At 45.3% G+C, this 26,528-nt stretch overlaps 1 protein-coding gene across 1 annotated transcript in view; it reads right to left on the reverse strand.

Moving 5' to 3' along the window:
* AOAH (acyloxyacyl hydrolase) overlaps positions 1–26,528 on the reverse strand; it is a 1,097,690-nt gene that overhangs the window by 300,333 nt on the left and 770,829 nt on the right. The gene's annotated exons all lie outside the window — the stretch shown is intronic.

Raw genomic sequence — 26,528 nt, forward strand, 5'->3', positions numbered from 1 at the left:
TGCGAGGAAGGGGAAGCCTATGCCTCGTGCTTTGGTTCTGTTGATGCAAGGTATTGCTAGTTGATTAGTGTATTGTGCTCTTCTCGGTCTCGTGGATTGAGATCTACCTATCGTGTCAGATAAATAAGAGGGAGCTGTGAGGTTGATGCATTTATGGGTGGTTGTGAGAATTTTGAAGGAGATACGGTCTTTGACTGGGAGCCAGTGAGCTGCCTTTCTGGCTTGTGTGATGCGTTCTCTTTTTGGTATGCTGAGGTCTGCTCTGAGAGCGTTGTTTTGGGTTGTCTGGAGCCTAGATACGTTTTTTTTGGAGGTGCCGGCTAGGAGCGCATTACAATAGTCTAGTTTGGCTCCTATAGTTGCTCGGGCGATGGAGAGGCAGTTATCCTTGGTTAGGAATGGTTTTATTGTGTTAATGAGTTTAGTACTCAGTGCTGAGGCCGAGACTATGGCGCTTACTTATTTGTCCATAGATAGCGTGGCGTCTATGTGAACCCGCAGTGTTTTGACTGAGGATAGGACTGGGATGATACAGTTGTCTATGTTGAAATTGATGTACAGTGGGTTGAGGTTGGAGAGGGTGGATTTCTGTCCTAAAATGAGGATTTCGGTCTTGTCCCCGTTCAAGCATAGGCCATTGGTAGCCATCCATGCTTGTATGGTAGAGTAGATTTGCTGTAGGGTAGAGGCGTCTTGGTGATAATTCCCTGTCAGGGGAAGGAGAACCTGCGTGTCATCTGCGTAGTTTGTGTAGGTGATCCCCAGCGCGTCTAGTTTATCAAATAGTGGCTTGGTAAAAAGATTATAGAGCGTGGGGGTAGTACAGGAGCCTTGTGGCACACCACAGTGGATGAAGGAGGGTGCTGCATGTGCTGTGTTAGAGAACACTTTCATAGCTCTACCCTCTAAGAATGATGTTACCCAGGATGCTGCGTCATTTGTGAAGTGTGCAGCGTGTGTCAGGTGACTGGTAAGTGTAGTGTGGTCTACCAGATCAAACACAGCTGAAAGGTCAAGGAGAAGGAGGAGAGCGGGCTTGCCTTTGTCTGAGATGTTGGTAATTTCGTTTTTTAAGTCTAGAAGGGCGGTTTCAGTTCTGTGTCCCTTCCGGAACCCAGATTGTCTTTTTCCAAGGATTGCGTTCGATTCAAGGTATAGTTGAATCTGTTTGTGGGCGGCCTTGTCAAGTATTTTCAGGAGGAACGGGACTGTGGTTATGGGTCGGTAGTTGTTCGGGTTAGCAGGGTCTAGCGTCTGTTTATTTAAGAGAGGGCGTACCCAGGCCTCTTTAAGGCTGTCTGGGACTATGCTCGTTTTGAAGGATGCATTGATGAAGGCTGTGAGAAGAAGGGCGAGAGGTTCTGCGCAATCTGTGATGATTTTTGGGGGGCATACATCACCCTTGCATTGTGAGGGTTTGAGGTGTCTGAGGATGTCAGTGACCTCGGCTTCTGAGATTTCAGTAAATGCAAATTTGGGCATGTTTCTTACTTTTACATTAGGTTTTATCTGTGCATGTGCACTTTGCTTTGGTATGGTATTGAAGTGGTGGGATATTTTATTTTGGAGGAGGTTTATTTTTGTAAGCATGGCTGATTGAATGCCTGTACACCATGCCTCGTCTTTGACGATTTCATCAGGGCATGTAGGTGGTACGGTTAGTTCTTTGAATATATTGAAAAGTTCTTTAGAGTGGGACTTGGCATTGTAGATGCGATGGTTGTAGGCTTCAGATTTAGCAAGGAAGATTGCGTTTTTGTATTTTTTTTATATAGATTTGAAGTTAGCTTTTGTGGCATCGCAGGGGTTAAACTGCCAATTTTTTACCGCTAAGCGTTTGTCTTTGCGCAAAGTCTGGAGTTCCTCTGTGAACCAGGAATCGGAGTGGAAGGATTTTTTTTCTTTTTTGTTTTCCATTGGGGCAACGTTGTGTTGACAGCCATTGTGATGGTGTCTTTGAATATTTCTGCGAGGATGTTGGGGTCAGCGGAGAACGGGGGCGCTAGGGAAGGCAGATTGAGGAGTGCACTGATATTGTCAGCAGTGAGTTTTTTGGCTCTTCTGGCTAAGGTCGCTGGTGCTTTGGTAGGCCCTTTAGCGCTTAGTGAGACAGGGATGTCAAATAGGAGAAGGTTGTGGTCTGTCCATGGGAGGCTAGTATTGGAGGTGATGGTTGTGTTACAGTTGTGGTCTATAATCCAATCTAGGATGCGTCCTTTAGCGTGAGTAGGCAAAGTCATCTTTTGAGAGAAGCCTAGGTCTTGGAGGTCTTTGGCTAGAGAGATAGCAGTTTTGTCCTTAGAGTCGTTGAACCCTAGGTTAAGGTCACCTATAAGTAGTGATTTTGTGGATTTTTTAAGGTTGTTTCCTAGGAGGTGATTGACTTGACCTATGAAATTGGTGGTTGGGCCGGGTGGACGGTATACGGTATGAATATTTATTGTGCTATTTGGAGAGAGTGCTAATTTGACTGACAGGATGGCAATATTTTCTTCCTCTTGGTGGGGTAAGGTTCTGATAGAAAGTGTTTCTTTGTGAATAATGGCTACTTCCCCTCCTGTTCTGGCTATCCTATCTTGTCTAAGGATGGGGTACGCTTGTGGTAGGGCTAGTGAGATGGCTGGGCCGGAAGCTTCGTTGAGCCAAGTCTCTGTGATCGCGAGTAAGTCTAGATTTTGGGTAGTTATTAGGTCATTTACTTCTAACGCGTGTGCATTGAGTGATCTTACATTGATTAAGGCGCATTTGTATAGCGTTGGGCAAGAGAATTTTGTGGGTATGGTGTGGGTGTCTGCTTTAAGTATAGCGGTACATTGAGCGTAGGAGTTACCGCTAGGTGTAGTAAGCGTGGGTTTGAATTTGTGACATATAGAAGTATTGTCACGGTGGTGGGGTGTGTGCACTTTAGAGGTGCGTGAGCTTAGTCTGCAATTTCTGTGTGGTATGTGTGTAGGGGTGGTATGGTGGTGGATAGGGAGGGTGCGGGCTCTGAGTCTGTCTAGTCTGAGGCTGAGGTTAGGTATCAGTGCTGTGTTATATGGAGTGTGTGAAGGCAGGAGGTCCATCGTGAGTCCTCGATGACTCGAGGTGCTTTGATAGTGGTGGGGGTGCTTAAGTGTAGGGGGGTGAGGTGTGGTCATAAAGGTGAATAGTGTGCTAACTATGCAGGTGAGGATGGGCAGAGAGTACATATTGTGTGTGAGTTCGTTTAGCTCTTATGCTTGGGGCATGTATTACTGTTGAGCGAGATACAGATTACACAATATTGGCCTGGAGGGCAGAATGTACAATATACTATATTGGCCTGGCGACTGGGCTGTGGCCAACAAGTGGTTAGATTTGAGTGGCAGAGTAACACAACAAATGGCTAGATTCGAATTTATATGGGCACACTATGGAGTGAAGGCTGATATTTTTAAATTCTTTTGAGATGGGGTAGGCATACCGTTTTTTGTGGCATAGACTGGGCAGAGCAAGGAGTGGCTAGCAAAGGTACACAAGCAATAGGTGCGTATCTAATCGTATGACTATGGCACTTTGGGCGGCACATATGAAAATAACATGCATGTCTGAGGATAGTGCAAGGGTTAGATATAGCCCGCAGGCTTACCTTAAGGGACAAAAGGTCAAAGGACAAGGTGTCTCTGTGCTGCTCCTGCAGTGCGGATTGCTGAGGGAGAGCTCCTGCTCTTACCCTGGTGCGTAACGGTCTGGTGTGGCGGTGTGGAGCATTAAGGGTGGGAGTAGTCAGTGTCCAATCAAATTGTTGTGGCTAGTAGAAGCTGGTCGATCGTATCTGGCCTCAGGTCCATAGCGTCCCAGAGCGAACAGGGGAGGAACAGGGCCTTTTCCCTCGGGCCTTCTCCCGATGCCGGCTTCCGCCTACCGATGTAGGGGATTGGCTGAAGAGTAATCAGGTTGCTTAGCAACCAAGGGCAGCCTCGTTTTCGGGACGCGCTGCGCCCGACATTTTAGGGTCAGGCCGCATGAATAGGACAAAATGGCAGATCGTAGCAGAGGATGTGTGCAGGTACACAGGTGGGGCTCTGGTGGGCAACAGGGCTCGGAGGGCAGGCCCAATAAAGGTGAAGGAGGCTATTTAGCCATGATATTGCCTCACCAATGCTGTGGATTTCGTAGATGCTGCTTCATGTAGGTCAGGCAGCACGAGTGGAATATGCGGCTGGATGCTTCTGGTGAGCTTGTGAGGGGCAGGGGAGGGCTCCAGCCCTCTCACCCTTCTAGGCGACCAGATGCAGCCCATATACTTCAGATACAATTGTAATCACCTGTCTGTCCATGTTTATCTCCAAACCCTAATTTTACTCCAATCCCACAAGGCACAGATTATAATTTCTGCTCTTCATCTCCAAATCCACGTTCCTGACCTTTTGATTTGATGATTCACTTTTTAATTCATTATAAGCCCTGAAGCTCCCTGATATGCCTGTCACCAGCTCATTGTGTCTTTCTCCACTACAGATATTCTGTTTCCGGGTGGTTAACCACAAGGGAGAGCTCATTGAGGGAAGATTTCACTTCTGCCATATCTTCTGCTATTTTTAACAGGAGGGCATAGATGCCCTTAGGTCCAGGTGTTACCTCCACTTCTGATCCTTGTTTCAGCTTTTTGGGGGTGGAGTTCTCCGCTATCTCAATCTTCTTACTGCTATTATTACTCATTTTATTATGTAAATCAAGTGATCTTCAATAATCCATGGAGTGGGGAGAGCAGCAGCTGCAGGCTCAAGCCGCTGATGGGTTGGCCGAAATTGCAGAATTGTTTTTTTTGCATTAAACCACCACTAAAACATCAGTTTAAAGTTTTTTCACTGAATTTCAAGGGTTTTGTTGCACTGAATTGTTTGAACTTAACTTTCTCTTAGTAAAGTGTTTTCACTGAATTTCAATGTTTTTTTACTGCTACGTCTCATACCGCCAGTAGAGCTAAGGTTTTCCATTTTCATATCACCACAGGTGCCATTCTCAGTATTGCCAGTATGTTTCTGAGTTTCACATCAGGGGATTTTTCCCCAATACGGACCTGTGGCCCATTGACCGTGGCCAGTAGGCATTTTGCAATAAAGAGGAACCGGGATGACAGAGCTTGCAATACTTGGTATATTTTACCATGCAGTTTGTCTCCCCTGTTCTCTCGCAGCGGCAGTATTGTACTGCAAAATCTTCGTATGAGAATGTATTACAATTTCCTTGCAAACCAGCAATCATTTTCCCCTCATTGGCAGAAACCAATGTTGAAAGCGCACGTTGTTCACTTACAATTTGTGCGAATACGTCATTAGATTCACACGAAGACCAAAACACATAACACATATTATCCCAAGCCTCCCACAAACGTTACATGTGCCCAAATGCTACTTTTATATTCTCCCCACATGCACCCTTAAGTCTAATGCCCTCTTTATCCCCTCCTAATATCATTTAACGCTCGTTGTAATGTTCCATTCCTAACTGAATACGCAAGAGAATGCCTTACCATTGTGAAACAAATGGCGACTTTTCACTTCTGTAAAACCTTTGCTTCTGCAATGCACAATGGGAGATACATAAAAGATTTTGGTGGCAGGGCACCCTGCTCTCGGCCAAATTGAACAAAAAAAACGATTGGACCAATTTTCACCAAACCACCAAAAGACACATCTGCCCCCCTTTGCATCCAACGTGTTTTTTGTCTCCCTCCCACAGGTGGTTTCCCTCTGTCCCTGCCCCAAATTACTTTGTCTCAGTTTTTGCCCCAAGCTCCCCCTCCTGCTCCAATTCCTTTGCTGGCGTCTCAACCAGATCATTTCCTGTCAGTTGCCATTTTCCCCCTTGTCAACCTTCACCACACCTGTCTTTAAGCTTTGCAGGTCCGTTTCTGTCTTTACAGGCTACTCTGTCTACAAATGACTTTTCTCTCTTGGATCTTTGAACAGTAATTCTTTCCAAACTTCCTTTCTCGCTCTGATTCAATATCTTTCTCAAAAGCAGAGGCGTTGCTAGGAGGTGGGGAGGCTGAGGGGGCTATAGCCCCTGGTGTTTTGGTTGTAGCCCTGGAAAGAATCTCAGGTGCTACAACCAAAAGGCTAGATAGCCCTGAGTTCCAACAGTCCCAACATTAGCATAGCCCCAGATCCTTTACAGACCAAGCAACACCCCTGCTCAAAAGTAAAACCTGTTCCTTAGCTTACAAAACCTCCCCCTTTCTCAAACTCCAATAAACTTCTCTGTAAACCTTCCAACTCTCCCCACATTTCTCACGCTTCACCACACATCAGCACCTGCTTATTAGGCTCCTCATATGGCCTCTCTGCATGCCATGTGTTTTTGCTTGAGGTCTCCCCGAAATTCCAGTCTTCCTGCTGGCAGCTCTGCTATAGACTGCCACATTCTAATTGGGCTGGCTGCCTTTTAAAGGCCAGGGCCCCCTCCCCTTGGAGGTGACCTGAGTACATTGACTGCACCTGTGTTGTAGCGGCTGGTCTATCGTCTGAGTGGGCTATGTGCGCAGGGTCGTGTGGTGTGTCATGGGGGACAACAAAGAGGTGGCTGGTGGCCATTCTGAATCTGCCTTTGCTTTCAGGAATGGTAGAGATTGCTGTCTGCTAATCTACACTGCCTGCATAGATCTCCTGAGTTGGTAACTACTTGGGAAGTGAGCCAGACTGTTTTTTCTATTTTGTTTTCTTGATCTTTCTCTTATTTGTAATTGATTCAACGTATTTGCAGTCACAGATTTTTCTCGTGGGTCCTATTCATGCAGATTTGCAACCCCCACAAACTCATAGAAATTGGAGTTGCAAGCGTTTGGTGGCTTGGGGACCCAGGATAAAGGGACAGGGATTTCACCACATATGATAAACCATGGGAGCAGAGGTGGTTTGTAAATGTCAGCGGAAGCCTGTAATAGTATTTTCTGGACCATTATACACGTTATCCGTTATGTATTTTTAACACACGTCACCAGTATCTAAGCTTCACAATGGCTGAAAATCCAGGTCAATGTTCTGGAAAAAAATAGCTTACAATGATAGAAATATATCTCTGATCACATTACTGGCTCATCATTCACAGATGGCATTCACAAAGGCTTCCTTTTTTACAGACAAGGATTTGCTTCGTTTAGTGTGGCATTAAAAAGATTATTTTTCAAACAGGAAACTATTAAAACGGAACTTGAAAACTGGTTTATTCTATTTAAGTAGATTACAGTAAAACAAACGATAAATTATCCTTAGTTTATAGGTAGACTACAGTAAAACAAACTATAAATTATCCTTATTGTATGGTATTCAATAGAAGGCATTTTTCATAAAATGTTTTTTGTACATCCAAAGTTATGATTTTCAAAGGATTAATTCCAGAGAAGTACTTAGTTTTGCAAGCTCCTGCCTGCCGAGTGCAGCTGACAATGGAACCCTCCAAATCTTTAGTCTTCCCAGTGGTTTGTTAAGGTTGCCCTCAAGGTAGCTTCTCCCTGCAATCCCTGACAAACAATGTGCAGGAAATTGACTATGATTGAGATGGAAAGATAATCACACCGTGCTTTGTTTTGATGATTTAATTAAATGTATTGGCTGCTGACAAGTTAAATTCAAAGCGCTGAGCCATGATTTCAGCATTAGACCAATTTGAGTGACTACTGGCCAAAAGACGTTATTTCTTACATTGGGGTGGGATATCACGTGTTTTGGAACTGTAAACACAAAATACATTGTTTATGTTTTAAATGTGTAGGTTCCTGTTAACATGAATGTGTGCATTTCCGCGTCCTCACTGGTTGAACTTCTTTAGTACAGTCCATGTTTCATCGCATGAATAGGATGTATGTTGTGTAAAGTAGTCCCGGTAACTTTTAACTCTTTCTAAGGGTAGCAGTTTCTCCTTTAAATGTGTAGACGATGCAGATTCAAATTTGCTGCCATGATTGAGTTGAGGATCCTGAAATGAATAAGAAGAAAAGCCATGCACCTACTCAGGGCTGGCTCCGACACTCCAGGTGGGTGCTCTTTGGCCATAATGGGGCTGTAGCACTGTCATGCATGTGTATCTAGGGTCAGGAATAGAGCAGATACTCGAGGCACGCTGCCCCTGATATGCCACTCTGTTGCTGCTATCCCTGTGTGCCCATGTTTCTCTGCTGCCACACAAGGGTGCAATCTTGGGAAAGTATTGCTCCACAGCTGAATCCTCCCGGATCCTCCAGTGTCCAGCTCTTTGGAACCTTAGAAGTCCTCGTGTCTTTTTTTACATCTGTGCCTTTTCCTTCTTGTTCCTGGTTTGGAATTCCGTTGTACGGACTCCTCCTTGATTACCCTGACCCAAGGCCTGTTTTTGGATTCTTCGTGGACTGGGAATTGCACTTGGCATTCATTTTCCAGTGGGTTTTCTGACTATGGACTGTTTGCCCCTATTTTTTCCAGTGCATTCGTCCTTAGAGTCTGTTACCTCTGTCCTGCATTCCAGTCCTGTCTCCTTTTCCAGTTTTCACATTCACCTTGGCAGGTAACTAGTATACTGTCGTATTCATGGGTTGAACTGCAAAATTATGTTCAGATCGCCTACACATATCAGCCCTCACTGCGTAGGCACTACACTAAAAGAGAGCATCTGGCGAGGTGTCTGGGGTGCGGAATCCTCCCTCCATGTGCAGGACTTCCTTTTTCTCTATTCTATACGCCTGTGCCCGGTCACACATTGGGCCTCATCACAAGGTTGGCGGGATGGGTTTACCGGCACCGGTAAAGGTTCCGGTGCCGGTAAACCCATTCCGCCCTACCACGAGGTCTCCTCGCGGGAACCGCAATGGGCGCCTGGAAAAAACAGGCATCCATACCGGGTTCTGCGAGGACACCAGGGAGCTCACAACGGACCCGTTTTTAACGGGCCCGTTGTTAGCTCCATCTCCATTCCAATTGAGCCCTATGGGGGCTCGAATGGGAATGGGGATGGAACGGGTCCGGGTTCCTCAGACGGGGAATTACCGGGTCCGCCAAGGTTGCGATGGCCCGGTAAGTCCTCATTTGAGGAACCGAGGCCCGGAATGCGGTAAGGAGGCAACTATGCTGCTAAAAGCGGCATGGTTACCTCCAACCTCCTGACGAGGCCCATTGTCATGCTATGATAAGCGGAGAGCCGTGATCTCCCCTTCACCCCACTGTACATCACACTCCTCCAGAAATTGAAAATAACGTCTTTCCCATAGTGATTTCACTTCAGAAGTTAGTATCATAGTCCTTCAACCATGGGCGTAGGAGAGTACTGGGTTTGTGAATCGGGTACCGCTTCACCGGTTAGCTGGGAGGAGCAGAGAGACTTCCACCTGATGCATCCATAGGGACATTGATCTAAGTATTGGGTGACCCACTGGGCGACCTGCACTCTGTGATTTGGGGGCCATCATGATAACCTGGAAATGTAATAATTTCTGATCACCTTCCCACCCAGGTTTTGGAACCAAGAGTTGCTGTTGCTGGTAATAGAATACCTTTGATCTTAGTATCTTTCCACTCTATCACTTGTCAAGGATCACTTTAAAAAAGGAGTGTGAATTTTTCCCCAACGTGGCGATCCTTGTTCCCTCAAGTGACAATGGAATCAAGGCTTCGCGGTGACCTGCTCACCAGCTGGTTGTGCCTATTCCCCTGTTTTTCGACATCCTCTGATCTAAATGGGTAGCGAGGGCTGCCAGCTAGCATGACAGGGTCCGGTTCTCGCGATCATCTCATGAAATAGCTTGACCACTTGAGAGCACCACGTGGATAAATGTGAATTCTGGCGGTACTCTCATAAAAAGAGGTGCAAGGTATGTTCATGCTCTTTTCCTCGTTTTTGTTTTCTTGAGTGTTCACATAAAACGTTCACCATCTCCACTGGCTTGAGGCCATCGAGGGTTATTTTCTGATGCTTGATTCCCATGTCTTCAAGATTGCTTTGTCAGTCCCTCCCCTTGAAAGGCAGTGATCTCTGCTTTGATCGGCTTTGGAAATCTGTGTACAGCCAAGCTCTCTTCTATCTTGGGAAATATGTTTCCTGTGGGGTTACAGCAATCTTGACCGCAGGATATTTTGAACATTCATCCATAAGTACATAAAGAAGCTCCCTGCATGGGAGTAATTGTAGGGTGGCACAAGGGTGTTTGCCCCTCCCCAACTTTCGTGGCACACCATTTTGTCCCCTTCATTTGGCAGGGGGCCCCCTTTCCTTTAGATGTCATGTCCCCTCCAACATTTTAAATAAAGTCACTTCACTGGCTCCGCGGTGGGGAATGCAAAGAAGTCAGGCATCATAGTCATCACTATCTTACACAGTGCTTCACTCAAAGGTTCGGAACTGCAGCGGCGCTGGGCGTCCACAGTATCAACAACACAAATGGTCTAGCACCTTCTACCAGCATCCTGATGTGTCTCTTGGTCTGCCAAGCTTGTTCCATCTTTTCCACAGTGGTAGCTCTCGGGTGGCAGGATAGACAATCCGCTGGGTTGGTAACCCCGGGTCATATTCCAGCAGACATTTATAGTCCTGCATATGTTGAGCTCACTTTTCAATGCATGGCGGTGGGTGAAACAGTGATCTGGCAAAAATTGCTGGAAGTGGCTTGTGGTCTGTAACTACTACAAAGGGATGCCAGTATGAATATAGGCGGAAGTGACAGCATCCCCATAAAGTCACAATGGCCTCCTTCTGTATTTGGGGCTATCTCTGCTACATTGGCATCAATGCTTGGCTGCCATACGCAACTGGCCGCACTTCATCTTTCTTAGCTTTCTGAGTAAGCACCGCTCCTAAACATCAGGGACTCGCATCCACGATGACCTCTGCGGTTTTGGCTGGATCAAAGTAAGACATTGTGGTGGCCTTCGACAATGGCTTGTTTGAATGATTCAAATACTGACTAATGTTGTGCAGCCCAGGCCCACTCTTCATGAGTTCATGGGAACATGGCTATTAGAGTAGCCACGTTACGTATGAATCGGCAATATTATGTGGTCACACCTAGGAAGCTGCGGATTTCAGGCACACCGATGGGATCTGGTAAGGTTTCTATATACAGCACCTATTTGAGGTCAGTCAATTATATTCAATTGGAGAATAAATATTCAAAGAATTCTCTGATTTTGGAAAAACTCACACTTATTCTTGTGTAGGGTACGGCTATGCTTGTGTAACCTTTGCATTTCTGCTCTCAACAGGGTATGATGTTGTTTTGCAAAATCTGCATATATCTTTCGTCACTTATGTTGAGTGTTCTGCACTGCGACACCAGAGGAACCTCCGAAAGTGAGTTTTCCATATCTGTGTAGACCCATGTGGGTGGTAGACATTGTGATACATCGAGAATTGAGGTACAAAGTCAGTTCATGGTTCTCTAATTTAAGATCCAATTTGGAGAACCTCCTTGCTCTACCTAAGTCCACCATGACGTACTGCATTGTGGGACTGACGTGCCTTTCCTACTTGATAGCCCAATTTGGCAAGCACATATCGATGCAGATTTGGACTTCACCAGGCCGCTTAATCTTCTTTGTGACAACTGTGGGGCTTACCTATTGGGTTGGTGCCTGTATGTTTTCAATGATCCCTTGTTCTTTAATTTGATTTAATTCTTTTTATGCCGGGTTACAGCTGTGGAACAGAATCCTTCAATGGCAGAATGCCACCGGTAGCACTGATTTGTTTATGTGTAATTTAACCCTCTTTTCTTTCAGGCAACCAATGTCTTGCAATAGCTCTTCAAATTCTTCAGGGATGTCTCTCATCTTGTATGTCTTTACGCTGTTCACAAATGAAATGAATTTGAATTTTTTGGTGGTGCCACAGCTGATGAGCATTTCCATTCCCATCTGAGCTACAATTATGTGTATTTGGACCACTCATTATTGTTCAAGAGCAATTTGCATTCGGAATGTGCTTTTCAATGTTAGCTGGATAGTGCCCCTGTAGGCATCTATTTTCGGCTTGGCCATCTTCAGCTTTAGTCTGGGTTTCAACTGCTTGAAATCTTCATGGGTCATTCGATCCACTGACGGCCCAGTGTCTTTCACCTTCAACCCCATTATTGCTACCACGCAATTGGGGTGGGTCGTCTTCCTCTTTGACGTTGTACGTTCGGGGAGTTATGTGTTCCTCCTCTTCTGTGTTGGAGTCTGGCCATTCTCCATGGATCCTTTTTCTGCCATTTGGACTCTTTGGCATGGCAAACAGGTACTTTCCTTCCCTCTAGGTACTCATGGCCAGCGTACTCTGGCATAGTGATTCATCTTGCCACATGCCAAACAGATATGACCTCTGACCTGCCATGTCTCCTCATGTGGAAAGCCCCACCACAACGATTGCAGGTGTTTCCTGCACTTGCCGTGTCCTTGATTCATGGCACGGAGCCTTCCTCGACCTCACATGTTCTAAAGCATGTTCCTGTTTAATCGATTCGATCCCCCGCCTAGGGCTATTTCCATGTGCATGACCTGTGCGTTCGAAAGTTCATGTGCTTGTCCCAATTGAATCTTGCGTGAATCGGACATTCTCGGTTCTCTTTGAATGAGGCTTCTTAATTTACAGCCTTGTATAAGGTGTGCTCTTACGTTTTCATCGGTGGTGTTGGTTGTCCATGTGCTCACCAGTTCTTGTAGCCACAAATGAAAGGCATCAATGGATTCCCCTACTTTTCGTTGTGCCTGTTTTTTGATCAATCTCTCATAATCAGCATTTATCTGTGGTGCACTGTCGCAGCAGCATCAAAATCATAATCTTATTCGGTGTGAGGGACAGTAAGTAAGGCCTTGCGTCAATCAGGGTCCGTCCCTGTGGTGCAAGTGCATGTTTGGACGTGGCCCACACAAACCCAACATAAACATCAGGTTTTCATACCCATACATCCATTTGCAGGTTGGTGGAGCCCCAGTTAAGATTATGTAACTGTACAAAGGAAAATAGAAGCACCTTTTCTCCAGTAACCTTCAAACCCGTCCACCAAGGTTCACCAGATTTGTCACAACAGTCCTCTGGGCACATTAGGATACACATGTACACTTTGGTAAACAAGGTTTTACCCAGGACACAAATGTCAACCCTCCTCTCTCTCTCTCTCTCTCTCTCTCTCTCTCTCTCTCTCTCTCTCTCTCTCTCTATCTCTCTCTCTCTCTCTCTCTCTCCCCTCTCTCTTTCTCTCTCTCTCTCTCTCTCTCTCTTTCTCTCTCTCCCTCTCTCTCTCTCCCTCTCTCAATTGTCTATATCACTTTTGACTATTTTTGTTGCCTATCAATGTTATGCTGAAGCTTGTGATGTATACTTACAGACAGGGACTATCATTATGTTATTCCTAAGTACAAGGGTAACATTTTTAAAGAGACGTTTTGTGGGAGGGGGATTGAAGGGTGAATGCAAATAAGACAAGAGGACACTGAGCCCCATACCCCCCAAAAGCACATAAAAAGGCACATGGGGAACATTACCATTTTGCAGATAAAAAGACTGTTGGTAATTCCAAAGCTGCCTGAAAAAATGGTATGGGCCCCTCACCCACGGCAGATGCTAATAGACGCTCAAAGGAAGCTATGCACAGTGAGTCATAGAAACGCAGATCATTTACAGAGGCTCAAAATCTATTTGTCCTAACATAGTTTTATACTTTTCAAAATCAGAGACAGCCACTGACAGCTGGACATGGGTTCGCACAGACAAACCTTTAGCAGTCAGGCAATCACAGTGTGCTGCTGACATTTGTTTAGCACAATCATTACCCGGGGAAATGCTGCCCAAAAAACACAGAAGGGCTCATTACGAGTTTGGTGGTAATACGATGGTAATTCGGCCGAGGAAGAATTACTGTTACTCCCAGGGAAATCATTTGGGGCTCGCAACTGTTATCTCCCTTGATACCCCTGTGCTCTCTCTTGCTACACCTAAAAACTAAATATTTTAAAAATGTATGCTCCTGGGCTGTGGCCAGCGGTGTCTCTTTGTTTCTGGAGTGCATCGCTCTTAAAAAAACAGGGGGTTCCTCAGGTGTAAGACTTTGAGCAGTGACGCTAAATAAGAAAGAATAGGAATAACAAATAATTTGTCTTTCTGGAATTCGATACAATAATTGCTAAACTCATTAAAGGTTTATTTCAGGCACACTTCAGGGGGTGAGTCACTGATTTACTCTGTTCTTAAACACGTCAACTCAGCCTTTAATCTTTCTGAGGTTGATAAATGAGTACCAACACAGATTGGGTGATATTGTATGTATATTTAGCATAAGTGCTATATAATAACACATCATTATCATTTGACCTTGGACGTTTGCTTGCATTCAGAGTAATTTGTCAATAAGGGCCTATGCACACCGATATTAACGATACATATAGTGATCCATTCTTAAATGAAATGTATAGCACATTATAATGATAGCGTACCACATTTTTCATAGTGTACTGAGGGTGCCACTTCCTGTTTTGTCAAGGGGTGAAATGTGTTCCATCGCTTTCCGTGATGTCACTTCAGGGTGGAGTCAAATGACATCACTTCCGGTGATGTCATCAGAGGTCAAGGGTCCTGTGATGTCACTTCATCTACCCCTGGCATTTTGGTGAAATGACTTCGCTGGTTACCGCCTTGGTGTTGAGCAGAATCACTTCCGTATTACAGCGGGAGCGCTCACCTACCATTGGCAGTAACAGTAATCCTGTCTGGTGGAATTACAGCCAAAACTGAGTGAATTACTGTTGCCGCCAGGTCATTCGGCTTTAAATCCGCTGACGGAATTACCACAGGCGGAAATAATGTCATCGTAGGAAAAGGAAGTACTGCAGCAGCCATCTTTAAAAAAAAATCCATTGAAAATGGACCTGTAGGAGTGCCATCCATCCCCAGAGGAAGCCAATCATGTTTGCAAGGAATTGCTAGTCAAAGGTACCGGTGCGGAAACCGAAATTCAGCAATCAGGAGCTAACAGTCCTAACGGAGCAGATGGTGGCTCTTTCAGAGGAGCTCTATGCGTCACAAAAACGCAAGACCACCCAGCAGTGGAAGAATGCTATCTGGGCAGACATAAGGGACAAGGTGATGGCTGTAGGCCATATCCCACAGTGCACTGATGACATGAAGAGGTGGAACGACGTCAAGGCACAAGTCTGCACCCTAATTTCCATCCACTGCCAGGAGACAGCTGAAACAGGTAGAGGAACACTAGACCCTCTACAGCTGACTCCATGAGAGGAGATGGTCAGCAGCATCCTCCACAGGATGGGCCTGGAGGGTGTGGGTTCGGCAGAGCTAGCAGCCAGGGAGAACCTCGTGAATACATGAGTGAATGATGGGCCCATTGCAGAACAATTCTAATAGCATGTAGATATACACAAACTGCCATGCATCCAGGCGACAGTAACCCAGACAATGCATGACCCATGCATGTGACACTGCAGGCCATTATATCATGAGCCATAAACTCCAACCAAGTAGTATGACGAGGGCATGATGTATGAAACAACCACCATCGAACTGCAAGTAACAAGGACTGTCACACATCTGCATTACACGTCACACCCTCTTCTTGCCCGCACACTGGTCACCCATGCACAGACACCACAACAAGCATGGTTCCGAACATGTAGCGCATGTCAAGCAAAGAACACCTCTGGATGTTTGTCTCAAACTAACAACCACTGCAACTGACAAGTAGCTGCAACCCCCCAATGTAGACAATGTTTAACCTTATGTTGTCATGACTCTACCACAACTAGCAGGGCACACCTCAGATGACAGTAACAGTACTAAAGGATACGCAAGCGACATCTGCCCTGCCCTACAAGTGCACACGTGGCTCTGTATGTCAGTGATGCACTTGACTGCACGGTTTAAGCAAGGCACAACCTCACACTGACCATATGCATGCATCTCAATTCATGCTGCAAACTGCCATACTGCCAGTTACATGAAGTATGCCCCCTGGTGGCCTAGCACCCTCTGACACCATAGTACACACAACACTACATGACAACACACCTAACAAATATCCATCAAGGTATTGATGCACCCTTGCATGTCTCCCAACAGGCACACAAGACACCAAGGAACCCTCGGAAGGTGTCAGTACCTCAGACACACCGGCACCAGCAAGCGCTGCAAAGGCCACATGCCGTGTCTCAGCCAGGAAGGGGAGTGTCACAAAAACACACAGGCCTGGCCACTGCTAGACCAGCCACAATTCAACCACCTACTCCAGCCATAACAGAGGCTGCTGCTACACATGCAACAGGGTCACCCCCCACCACGAGTCATAGCTCCAACACAGATCCAACATCGTACAAAATGTAAAAAATATTTTCTTCCATGATGTAGACACCTACAATATGCCAACATTTAATTAAATTAATTTTTACATCTAAATTCATCAGCCGTGTAATGACTAGTCATTCAAGCTAAAAATATTATTTAATGCTGCGCTCACCTTTTAAGGCAATATTTCGATTGTACTGTGTTTCCCCGATTTACTTCACAGCTCAATGGCTGAACAACATTTAAGATACAGACCAGTATCAGGCAGCATATATATGGTCTACTATCACCAATGTACCTTCAAAATTTGAAATTTGACAGACAGTGCTCAAATAAGGAGACTTCTCGGGTTTTTCTGCTTGTCATGATTATGACTACATCCACAGAAAGGAGATCAAAGAACCAAGTTACATATTAAACCTACATCTAGTTAACACTTCTCTAATTGCAGGAGAGATGATACCCATCTTGAAGCGATATTTGCCTTATTAGTTCTGTAAATGGCCCCTGCGACTACTCGAGATCCTCCCACGAGAGTCGAATACTGTTCTTCTTTGTCAAGCTGGGCTACGTAGAGACTAGACGTAGAAATAACTATCACGTGAATATCCCACATCATACGTAACTGTGCAGAAAGATTCAAATATGCATAGATTAGGAGTGTGCCATATTGAAGTGGATAGCTGCGTATTGTAAACATCACATTTGCACTCTACTGAACACTGTAGATCAGGGACATAATCTTACTTGACATACTAAACAGAATGTAAATTGCATTTCTCAGCCAGTTGTATTTTTCCACTGACCAGGTATAGTGTCTTTTAGTCTCCGGAAGTACTCTGTTATGACATGTCTGGAAACACCACCCAGCATCAACGAATTGTATTCCACTCAATACATGAATTGACCTCTAAAATATTACTATTTGCGAGGAAAATTAAACGTTGTTCTTTTTCAGTCATTCTCCTCTTAGCTCTTTCAATATCACTGCTGGATACAATCTTTAAAAGACCAGTCCATTTAAATTCATCACTGTTATGTTTCTTTATGTAAAAATGTTCCACTAGTGTGTCAGTCAATATCTTGCTTTTAATACAACATTTGTGTTTGCTATCCTAGTCTTAATTTACCTTTCAGTCTTAGAAATATATGCTTTGTTACAAAGACACCAAATCACGTATATTACCATAGATGACTTGCAAACCGCTAGTTTTTTTTTTTTGCCAAGCACTCTTAAGTCATATATCCATAGATGTACTTCTACTCATTTGGCCGCAACATTTACATTGTCCACAAGTTGTGTGCCCGATAGCTTTCTCAATACCCCATGTTTCACAAATCGTTGGCTGTTTAGGAGGTGGAAGGTAAATGCTATTCTTTGTCAGGAGGTGCTTCCGATTCTTCCCTCTTTTATATGCAAACTGAGGGGCCTCTAATAGAGTGCTACCTCCCCTTAAGACCTTCCAGTTGTTTTTGATTATCTTACTAATCTGGTTAGAGAAATGTGTGTACATACTGACAAATGGCATCCTCCAGGTTATCTTTCAAATTTTACTAAAGTAGAGCTTCTGTGTTATTATTCTTAGCCCTTTTGCTAGCTTTTCTTGCAATTTGTCTCGAATATCCTCTTTTCATGATTTTAGTACTTAATAATTCTGCTTCTCTTATTAACACATCCTTTGTAGAGCTATTTCTTGTTAGTCGCATACATTGACCAAAAGGTAGATTCTCTTTTGCATGTTTAGGATGGAAACTGCAGAACGCCAATAAAGAATTCCTGACTGTCTTTTTATGGAAAGGCCTCACTTTGAGACTTTGATCCGAATGGTCTATCCATATTTTGATATCAAGAAAATCATTTGCCAAATTGCTATAGTTAGGAGTAAATGTTCACTAATGATCCCGGTTATTCAGCCAGTCCAAAAATAGTGGAAATTCAGTGGCGCTCCAAATCATTAATACATTGTCAATGTAACAACACCAGAGTTTAATCTTCTCACGATAAGGGTTCAAGTCAAAATACATTTTGCTCAATTCTGGACTTTCAACATACAGGTTTGCTAGGGTAGATGCTACCACTGACCCCATGGCTGTACTATGTATTTGTTGAAAAAATATATTATCGAACTAAAGGTAGTTTGACGTCAACACCATTTCGGTGCACCATAAAATGAGGGAATTAGGAGTCAATCCATCTTGTCTTTTTGTATACAGAAGTTCCTCGCTCATGGATAAAGTGGCACATTGGGGAATATTTGTATAAAGGTAGACCATATCAAGCCCCAATATCAAGCCCCACTAGTAATTCATTTTCTCAGTGAACTGGACGACCTTCTATCAACTTAGTTACAGCGGTGGTATCTTGTATATATGATGCCTTCTGTGAAACATATGGCTTCAGGTGGAAATCTGCATATTTTGACAATGTTTCTAATACATAATTTGTTCCAGAAACAATTGGACACCCTGGTGGGTTAACCAATGTTTTATGTATCTTTGGTAATACATAAAATGTAGGAGTAGATGGCTGTTTGGGCATAAGATATTGGGCTTCTTGTTTGGAAATCTACACTCCGTCAACTACCTTAGCCACATTTCGATCACTAGTTGCTTTCAGTCTTTCAGTCATTGGGTCAATATCTATTTCTTTATAATACGCAGTATCGCTGAGTTGTCAAAGGCATTCACTTATAGAGTCACCTCTATCAAGCATGAATATGGCACTGCCTTTGTTGGCCTTTCTTATTATGATGTTTCTGTTCTGTGCCAGATGGGTAATTGCAGCCAGTTCTTTTCTAGAGATATTCCAAAACACACATTTGCTAGTCATTTTTTCTTGTTTTGTTATATCTTGAAGAACTCAATTTTCAAATAGAACCGCTTCAGGACTGAAGCTGGGACTGAAGCTGCTGCTGGGCGGATAAAATGATAACGGGGGTCGTAATTCTATCTAATTTTCTTGTGTGTCAAAGATAATATTAGCAAAATATTGTTTATAATTAATCTTATGCATCAATTCTTGTAATGTAAGTCTTAGGTTAAAACTTTCATGAAGTACCGTGGGTACAAACTCTAACCCTTTTTCAAAAGAATTTCCTTTCTTCCTGAGTTGGTAAATAGATGCACAGGTTCACTAATAACCCTTCCTGCTCCTTGTTTGTCAGGAGTACAACACACCCGCCCAAGTGCTGATGACATCAGGCATGTTCCCAGCCCACTGCACCCGCTGCCACCGTGCAATCTGTGTCTGCCTCCACCAGCTCCAGTCCTGCAGGTTCACCTGTGGGATAATTCTCACCGGACTCCCTCTCCCCCTGCAAAGCCTCTCACTCATGTGGTCATCCCCCTTGTCATCTCACTGTGTCCTCCACTTTGAGCACTCAGAGGACACGGATGACCTTGTAGAGCAGGCAGGTCAGGTATCTGGCAACGAGGGTATGGGCCCCAAAGCACCTCCTGAACCAGTGCAGGGCCCAACATTGCAAGCCTTTTTGGAACGGCTCAACAGAATTGAGGGACGACAGGTGGAAATGTGCACCATTGCACAGGAGCAATTGTGCTATTTGCAGGCCATGCGTGATGTGATTCACTGTGCCTCCAGGTAGGTGGCCACATCCATTGGCGGCTGTGCCGGAATACGGTGCACTCAAATGCAAGTAAGAGTCTCATCAGCCAGTGGGTGAGGGAGCTTGCTGAATAAATCTCAGCCTCACATAAAAACATGGCCAGGGGCATCAATGCAACCATGCATCACCTCTGTGGCAGTGATCCAGTTAGTTCCGTATCAGCCACCCCTACCAAGGGATCAGTGGCCAGCCTACCGACCAAGTGCTCCCAGCAACTGAGTCTCATGTCCCCTGCCCCCGCAAAAAGGAAGCACTAGTGGTTAAGCACATAGGACAGACTGAGGGTGGAGGGTGGCTGATGGAGAGGGGGATCAGGGTTTGGGTGAGTGATGGAGTTGGTGATCAGGGTTTGTTGTTTTGATAATAAAACACTGTTGAGTCTAGACTATATGTGTAGTGTTTATTCTATGGTGGTCATACATGTGCATTCAGTGAATTATCAGTGACGGCAGGGTTGCATATGTGCTAAGTAAAATAAAAAGTCCATGAGGACATGAGGTATGTCTTGAGGTGCCCTGTATTCACCTGCAACGTCTTCCTCATCAGAGCCGGGGGGAATGGTCCTCATCAGGAGGCATTTGTATTTTTCTTTGTATGCTCATGTTGTGCATCATGTGCTTGTCTATGCGCTGTCACCCATGCAGTTGACATTATGGATATGGCGGTAGGCCATGTACCACCCTATGACCATGCATGTCAGGGAATGGCTTTGGTAGAGGCCTTGCTTGGTATCACTGATTGTGTGTCTTCTACCTTGCATACCAGGATGTCCTGTGGAGTCACTTGAGGTCAGTATGTGTACTGGGGTAAGTCATTCATTGCTCATGGCCTATTCATTGCTTTCTTGGTGAAGCATTATGCGACGTGTGGTTTGATCACATTACTTTTCATTCCGTTCTCCATGTCTGTCACTGTGCTATGTCTTTGTCAGATTGGCGACTACTACTACTTACCCACAAGCCAGGTACGCTGTCCTCTGAGAGTTTCCATGTACACTTGTAGGGTGCTGTTCTTCAGTATCATGGCATCCTGTGTTGCACCAGGGTATCGGGTGCAGCAGTAGCTGATTGTGAGGTTGGCATCATATATCATTTGGACATTCATGGAATGGAGATGTTTCCTATTCCAGTATGCATTGCTCCATTGCCTGGGAGGGCACTAATGCCACATGTGTGTAATCCACTGCCGCTATGTGGGCAATGGCGTACAAATGTGCCTTTGCTGCGTGCACCTGCACCTGGGTGGTGGGCATGGAGATGTGCTAATTGGCATGCCTCATGAGCGCATGTAGGACTTGTTCCAGCACCTTTGAGAAAGTTGTCAGGGACATCCCTTGCAACGTCCCAACAGTATAGTGGAAACTGCCCATGGCACAGAAGTGTTGGACGGACACAAGCTTTGCCGGGGTGGGGATGGCAGTTTTGATTGCGATGGCGCTCTCGATCAGTGTGAGCAGGTCTGTGATGGTGTGACTGTCCAAGCGATACAGTGTCACTAATTGGTTGTCCGTCAGTGTAAAAGGGGACGGGAGGACACGTGGTATGGAAGCTGTCTGCAGCACACATCTCCTGTGACTTTGTGGCACCTGTCTCCTTCTCTGCTGGGGTCTTGTGTGCTGCTGTAGCTGGATGAATATTAGCAGGTAGTGGATCCCAGAATCAACGTCTGCTTGTGGATGCATGCTGCTTGCATGTGTGTTTGGAGAACGTGTGGGCCTTATATACTCCTATGAGTGGATTGGGTGCCGTTGTTACTTGATTTCCATCACCTGTGTGCAGTTACCTCCACCATTTAGGTGGAGGTAACTGCACTGTGCTTTTGGCTGAATTACTGCAATTATTCAGTGTTAATTCAGCTATTTTTCAATGTGTAATCCACTGGAAATACAATTTCTGGTTCTGGCGGTTATTTCCTGGCAGAATTAGCCCTGGTGCTAATTCTGCCAGATCTCAGTAATTCTGCCAGTGGAATTAGCAACAAATCTGTAATTCGCCGCTGTGGTAAAAGTGGCAGTAATTCTCTTACTGCCACTTTTACTGCTTACTACCAAACTCGTACTGAGCCCCCATATACTTTACTTATATTATGAAATTCGATATTTTCAAAATGACAAGCATTTTGACCATACCAGAAGCAAGCTACACACTACAGGAACCTGCACACAGATGCTCATAGGCTACCAATGATACCTGGACATGGACACTCATAAACATTTACAAAAAAAGTCACTATTGATTCTGTTTTAGGTTAGCATGTGTTGGACTAACAGTTAGACATGTGCGCCTTTGTTGTTTATTTTTTGACACAATCCTTACAGAAGGATGCTGGGTCTGAATAAAACATCTCTTTCTGCTGTAACACCACGCACGTCTTCAGCTCTGACTTTTCTCTCACATTATGAACTTGAAATGTGTACCGTTTCCTACATTTTGGACACATACCAATGGGAACCCATGAAGATGAAAATAGGAGTCTTTGTTTAACTTTGATGCTGGGGCAGGAGTAAAACAGCATTGTCTATGGCCATTTGAGGCCAGTACATACTTTCAGAAGTTCTACTGAGGAGGACTTGAAATTGAATTTCATCTCATCGTATGATACCATGTCCAGTGAGCAGCATTAGGAATCCTGTGACTTGATTTTAATGCTCTGGAGATCAACATACCCACATATCAAAAAGCTTGCAAGTGTGCAGTGGATAGCCCCTGATGAATGTCCTAATAGTTGTGTAATAGGGACAGAAACATGTTGGGCTGATTATTGACGTATACAAATGTGGCCATTTAAAAATCTGTGTTTTGTGCAATTGTGAGTGAATATAAAGTTGCAATGTGTCTGCATTTGTGCCATGTATTGTGTGTGGTGTGATGTTTGTGGGTTTTACTGGGTATTTTATATTTTTTGTATTGCTTTTTAAATTGTATTGAATTTGGAATAAAGTCAAATGTTAATTTTGTAAATATGCTATTATATCAATTTTTCCAGTATTTAACAGTTTAGAGGAATTGGACACCATTATTTTTTAATGTTTTCTTTTATGTTCTTTATACATGCGTGGTCACCACAAACAGGCATGACTTGCATGGCGGTAGATGCTGGGTCATGGACAGGTCGGAGCTTTGGTTGCTATTCCCTGATGGCCCAGCAAAGTGGTGAGGGGTTAGCGTGAATACAAGAGGGAGGGGTAGTTTCAGCCATATAGCTCTGGGAGGGGGATTTGGAAGGCATCCAAGAGTGATGGTATGATGGTACCAGAAGCCTGCAGGTTTTTGTGACTACCTTGTTTGAGAGAGCCATTGTTGTGGTTGTCAATACTAAGCCTAATATGCAGGTAAAAGAGTCCACATATTGCCTGTAGGATAAGGATACATGGATTAGGGTGGTGTGAGAAAAAAAGGATGTGCATGGTTTTCGCAGTAGAGGTCAGGCTCATGTAAGTTTGTGCAATATGCATACCAGGATTACACTGCAATGTGAGTTTGGTTTCACCTTAGTTGGCAAGGTGGCCAGATAGAGTTGGAAAAACAGGCTTTCCAATCAGGGCATGGAAAGGTATTCATGTTGATCTAGAAATCCAGGCACATGAATTACCAGGAACAGCAGAGTAGGTCTGGAAGCCTAGATTCACAGGAACAAGAGAAGAACACCCCTGAGCTACTGAGGCACTTGAGGGTAGCACAAAGATAGCACTGGCAAAAAACACATGGGAAACACAGCCCTAGAATACAAACAGGAAATTAGGACATAGAGCATGCTCGCAAAGTCACAGCTTACTAGCAGGGCTGCACCCAGAGTACAAGGGAAACATGTGAACATCAGCACATGGGAATACAGAGCAAGCTTTGCTCACTGATAGTAATGGTGATTCACTGAGGCATGGGAAAAGAGGCTACAACAAGTACCCTGAGAGATGTCTAGCCAGGATGGGGATTGTACATCAGGACTCATTAGGTGTCTACGTGCTGTCTGTGTAACCAGCGAGGAGCAAGACGGCGAGCTAAGATTTGCACACTACCATTAATAGCAATAGTGAAAGGGCATGCAGAAAGGTCACCTCGACGAAAAGTGCAACTACAGAAATAAGCCTATACAACATGCAGCTGAATGCAGCCCCCCTAGCCCAGTGTAGATGCAGAGGTGGCGACTAGGAGAAGTAGAAATACATTGAGGTGGTCGATCAGCCTACTTATATTAAAAGCATAGATCGATAAAACATGACGATGTCAATCAACCAATCCGACATTTATATCATGCAAGACCTTCACCACTGGCTTCAGGGCGCCAAGATGCCGTGGGAAAAATTGAAGTATCTGGCCTACGAACCTGATCACTGCTGTTTGATCCCCGAGGTTGGCTTTAATTCATAAATTCAAAGAGGACATCCAATGTTCCTCTTTTAGCTCGGGGGTCTGAATCCACCCTCTGAATAAATTGGGTGGACTCCGCCTCCCTGCATGTACCCTCGACTTGAGCCCTGACAATAACTGACTTTTTCCTGCAAGCTATGGCAGCCTCTACCATGAAACGCCCGGTGTAAAATGTATACAGATTTGAATTGGTTCTGGTCTTCCACCGGTAACCAGTGTCATTTTCGAGGGGGTGATGAAACTGTCATACCATGAGGGATGCACTTTACAGAGGCGTAGCCAGGATTGTCTAACAAGTGGGGCCTGAAGCTGGTGTAGTTGGACGCACCGCAGTGACATTAACATCTGTAAATTCCCACACAGTCCTGCTTAGTGGGCATTTGCAGATTTTGGGTGGGCCTTCCCTGCTTAGGCCCTACCCTGTCTACGCCTCTGGCACTTTACCAAGTGAACTGCTGCATTTTGCAGCACTTGCAACCTATTCAATAGGTATGTAGGTTGGGCTAAGAAGACAGCATTGCAGAATTGTGGCACAGCTTCACACACCACTCTGCATTGCTACAGCTGTGTGGGCTTGGTCATCTGGGGGGAGGACTGCTAAGTGGAGCTGGAGTAGAGAGGGTGGAACAGAGGATGACATCAAAGTGGCTTGATGCACGAGTGATACTGCCTAGCAACGTAGAACAGTGAGAAAGGGGCAAGGAACTACCAATGAGGGGAAAGAGGAAGCAAAGTGCAGAAGGGCAAAAGTTGGCGGGAGGAAGGGGGAAAGGAAGAGTGGCAGAGCGGGGCAGCAAGGGTGCCGTAGAGCATGAAGAGAAGCAAGTGCTGCAGGGGCGGGCTAGAGGAGAGCACGTACAGGGGAGGTGGTACTCAGCAAGTAAGAGGGCTGCGCGTGCAGCGAGAAGTTCAGCCTGAAGACTCAGTCCTCAGAGGTGGGCGGAGACTCATAAAGCAATGCACAAAGAAAGTCAACCGGCAGTGAGAGCATGGCTGGATCCCTCCGAGGACAGCGATGAGGGGGATAAAAGGGGTAGGAAGGGGCTGGCATGAAGCGTTGGGTAATAATAACCCACAGGAGTGACATGAGGACTCTAGAGGCCTCAGACAGGAAAACAACAAAAGGAAAATTCCAGTAAGAGAAAGACTGTTTAGTATTGCAAAGAGCATTCATTTTTGGAGTGCATAGAGCGCCCAAATCAGGAGGATCACTGAAAAGGTCCCTGTCAGTCAAGGGGGGCTGACGGGAAGGGAAGAAGGAAGTTCAGAGGTCAAAGAGAGCAGAGGAATATGCCCAAAACGTGTTATGCAGTGGCATGGGATGGCATGGAGAAGGAAATGCCAGCAAGCGCACAGGACTCAAAGGCAAGGGAAAGTAGAAAGGGATGGGCATAGGGCGACATGGAGGATGAGGGGCCAGGTAGAGCGGCTGCAAGCTGGTTAGGTAGATTGCTACTCACTGTTAGGCGAGCTGGAGGTAGCCATGGCCATTTGTCAGGAGCTTGGCAGAGTGGAGTAGAGGGTGAGCTCATGAGAGGCTTTAACCTTTTCCCTGTATCCTTTCCCTGAGCCACCTGGACGAGTAATTCCTGTTCCGCGCATTATTGGAGACATGAGGCCTGGATCACATGGGGCAGGCAGCCCATATCAGCTTGTTGATGCTGTGAGGGTAGATGGTGCAAGGTGGTAGGTAAGGCCACTTTAGGCAACAGCCACAATGGCGTCCATGTTGGCGGTGAGGTCGCAATGCTGGAGGAAAGGCAGCCCTTCCCGGGTCCTCACGGGATCTCAAACCCCGGACCTGTGAATCCAGGGGAGATTACCCAAGTAGTGTTAAGGTGGGAGTCAGGGCTCAATGGGGCTGGGGGAATTCTGCACCAAGAGCTTTAATTAGCCATTCTTCTCATGGGGCAGTGCACTCAGCTCGGATTATGAGGGACAGGCAGCCCCTAGTACTTCCTCGTTGCTGAGAGAAAAGGCAGTGCAGGGGGTAGACAAGGGCACCTTGGGTCACAGTGGCAGTGGCAATGGTGGCCACCTTGATGGTGACACCGCAGTGCAGGAAGTGTATGCAGCCATCTGGCTCTCCATGGATCTCAACTCCAAGAGCTAACATTCAATGGACCTTAGCCACAGTTATGATAAGGGTAAGTAAGGGTCAAGGTACAAACATTGGAAGAAGCAACCAAATCACTAAAAACTTTGGTTCGAGGAAGATATAGTTCTCTAGCAAAATCATAAATAAACCGCCCTCAAGAAAAGTTCAGTTGAAGGG

Source organism: Ambystoma mexicanum, chromosome 5p, assembly GCF_040938575.1.
Source record: "Ambystoma mexicanum isolate Mex_15411 chromosome 5p, UKY_AmexF1_1, whole genome shotgun sequence".
NCBI lineage: Eukaryota > Metazoa > Chordata > Amphibia > Caudata > Ambystomatidae > Ambystoma > Ambystoma mexicanum.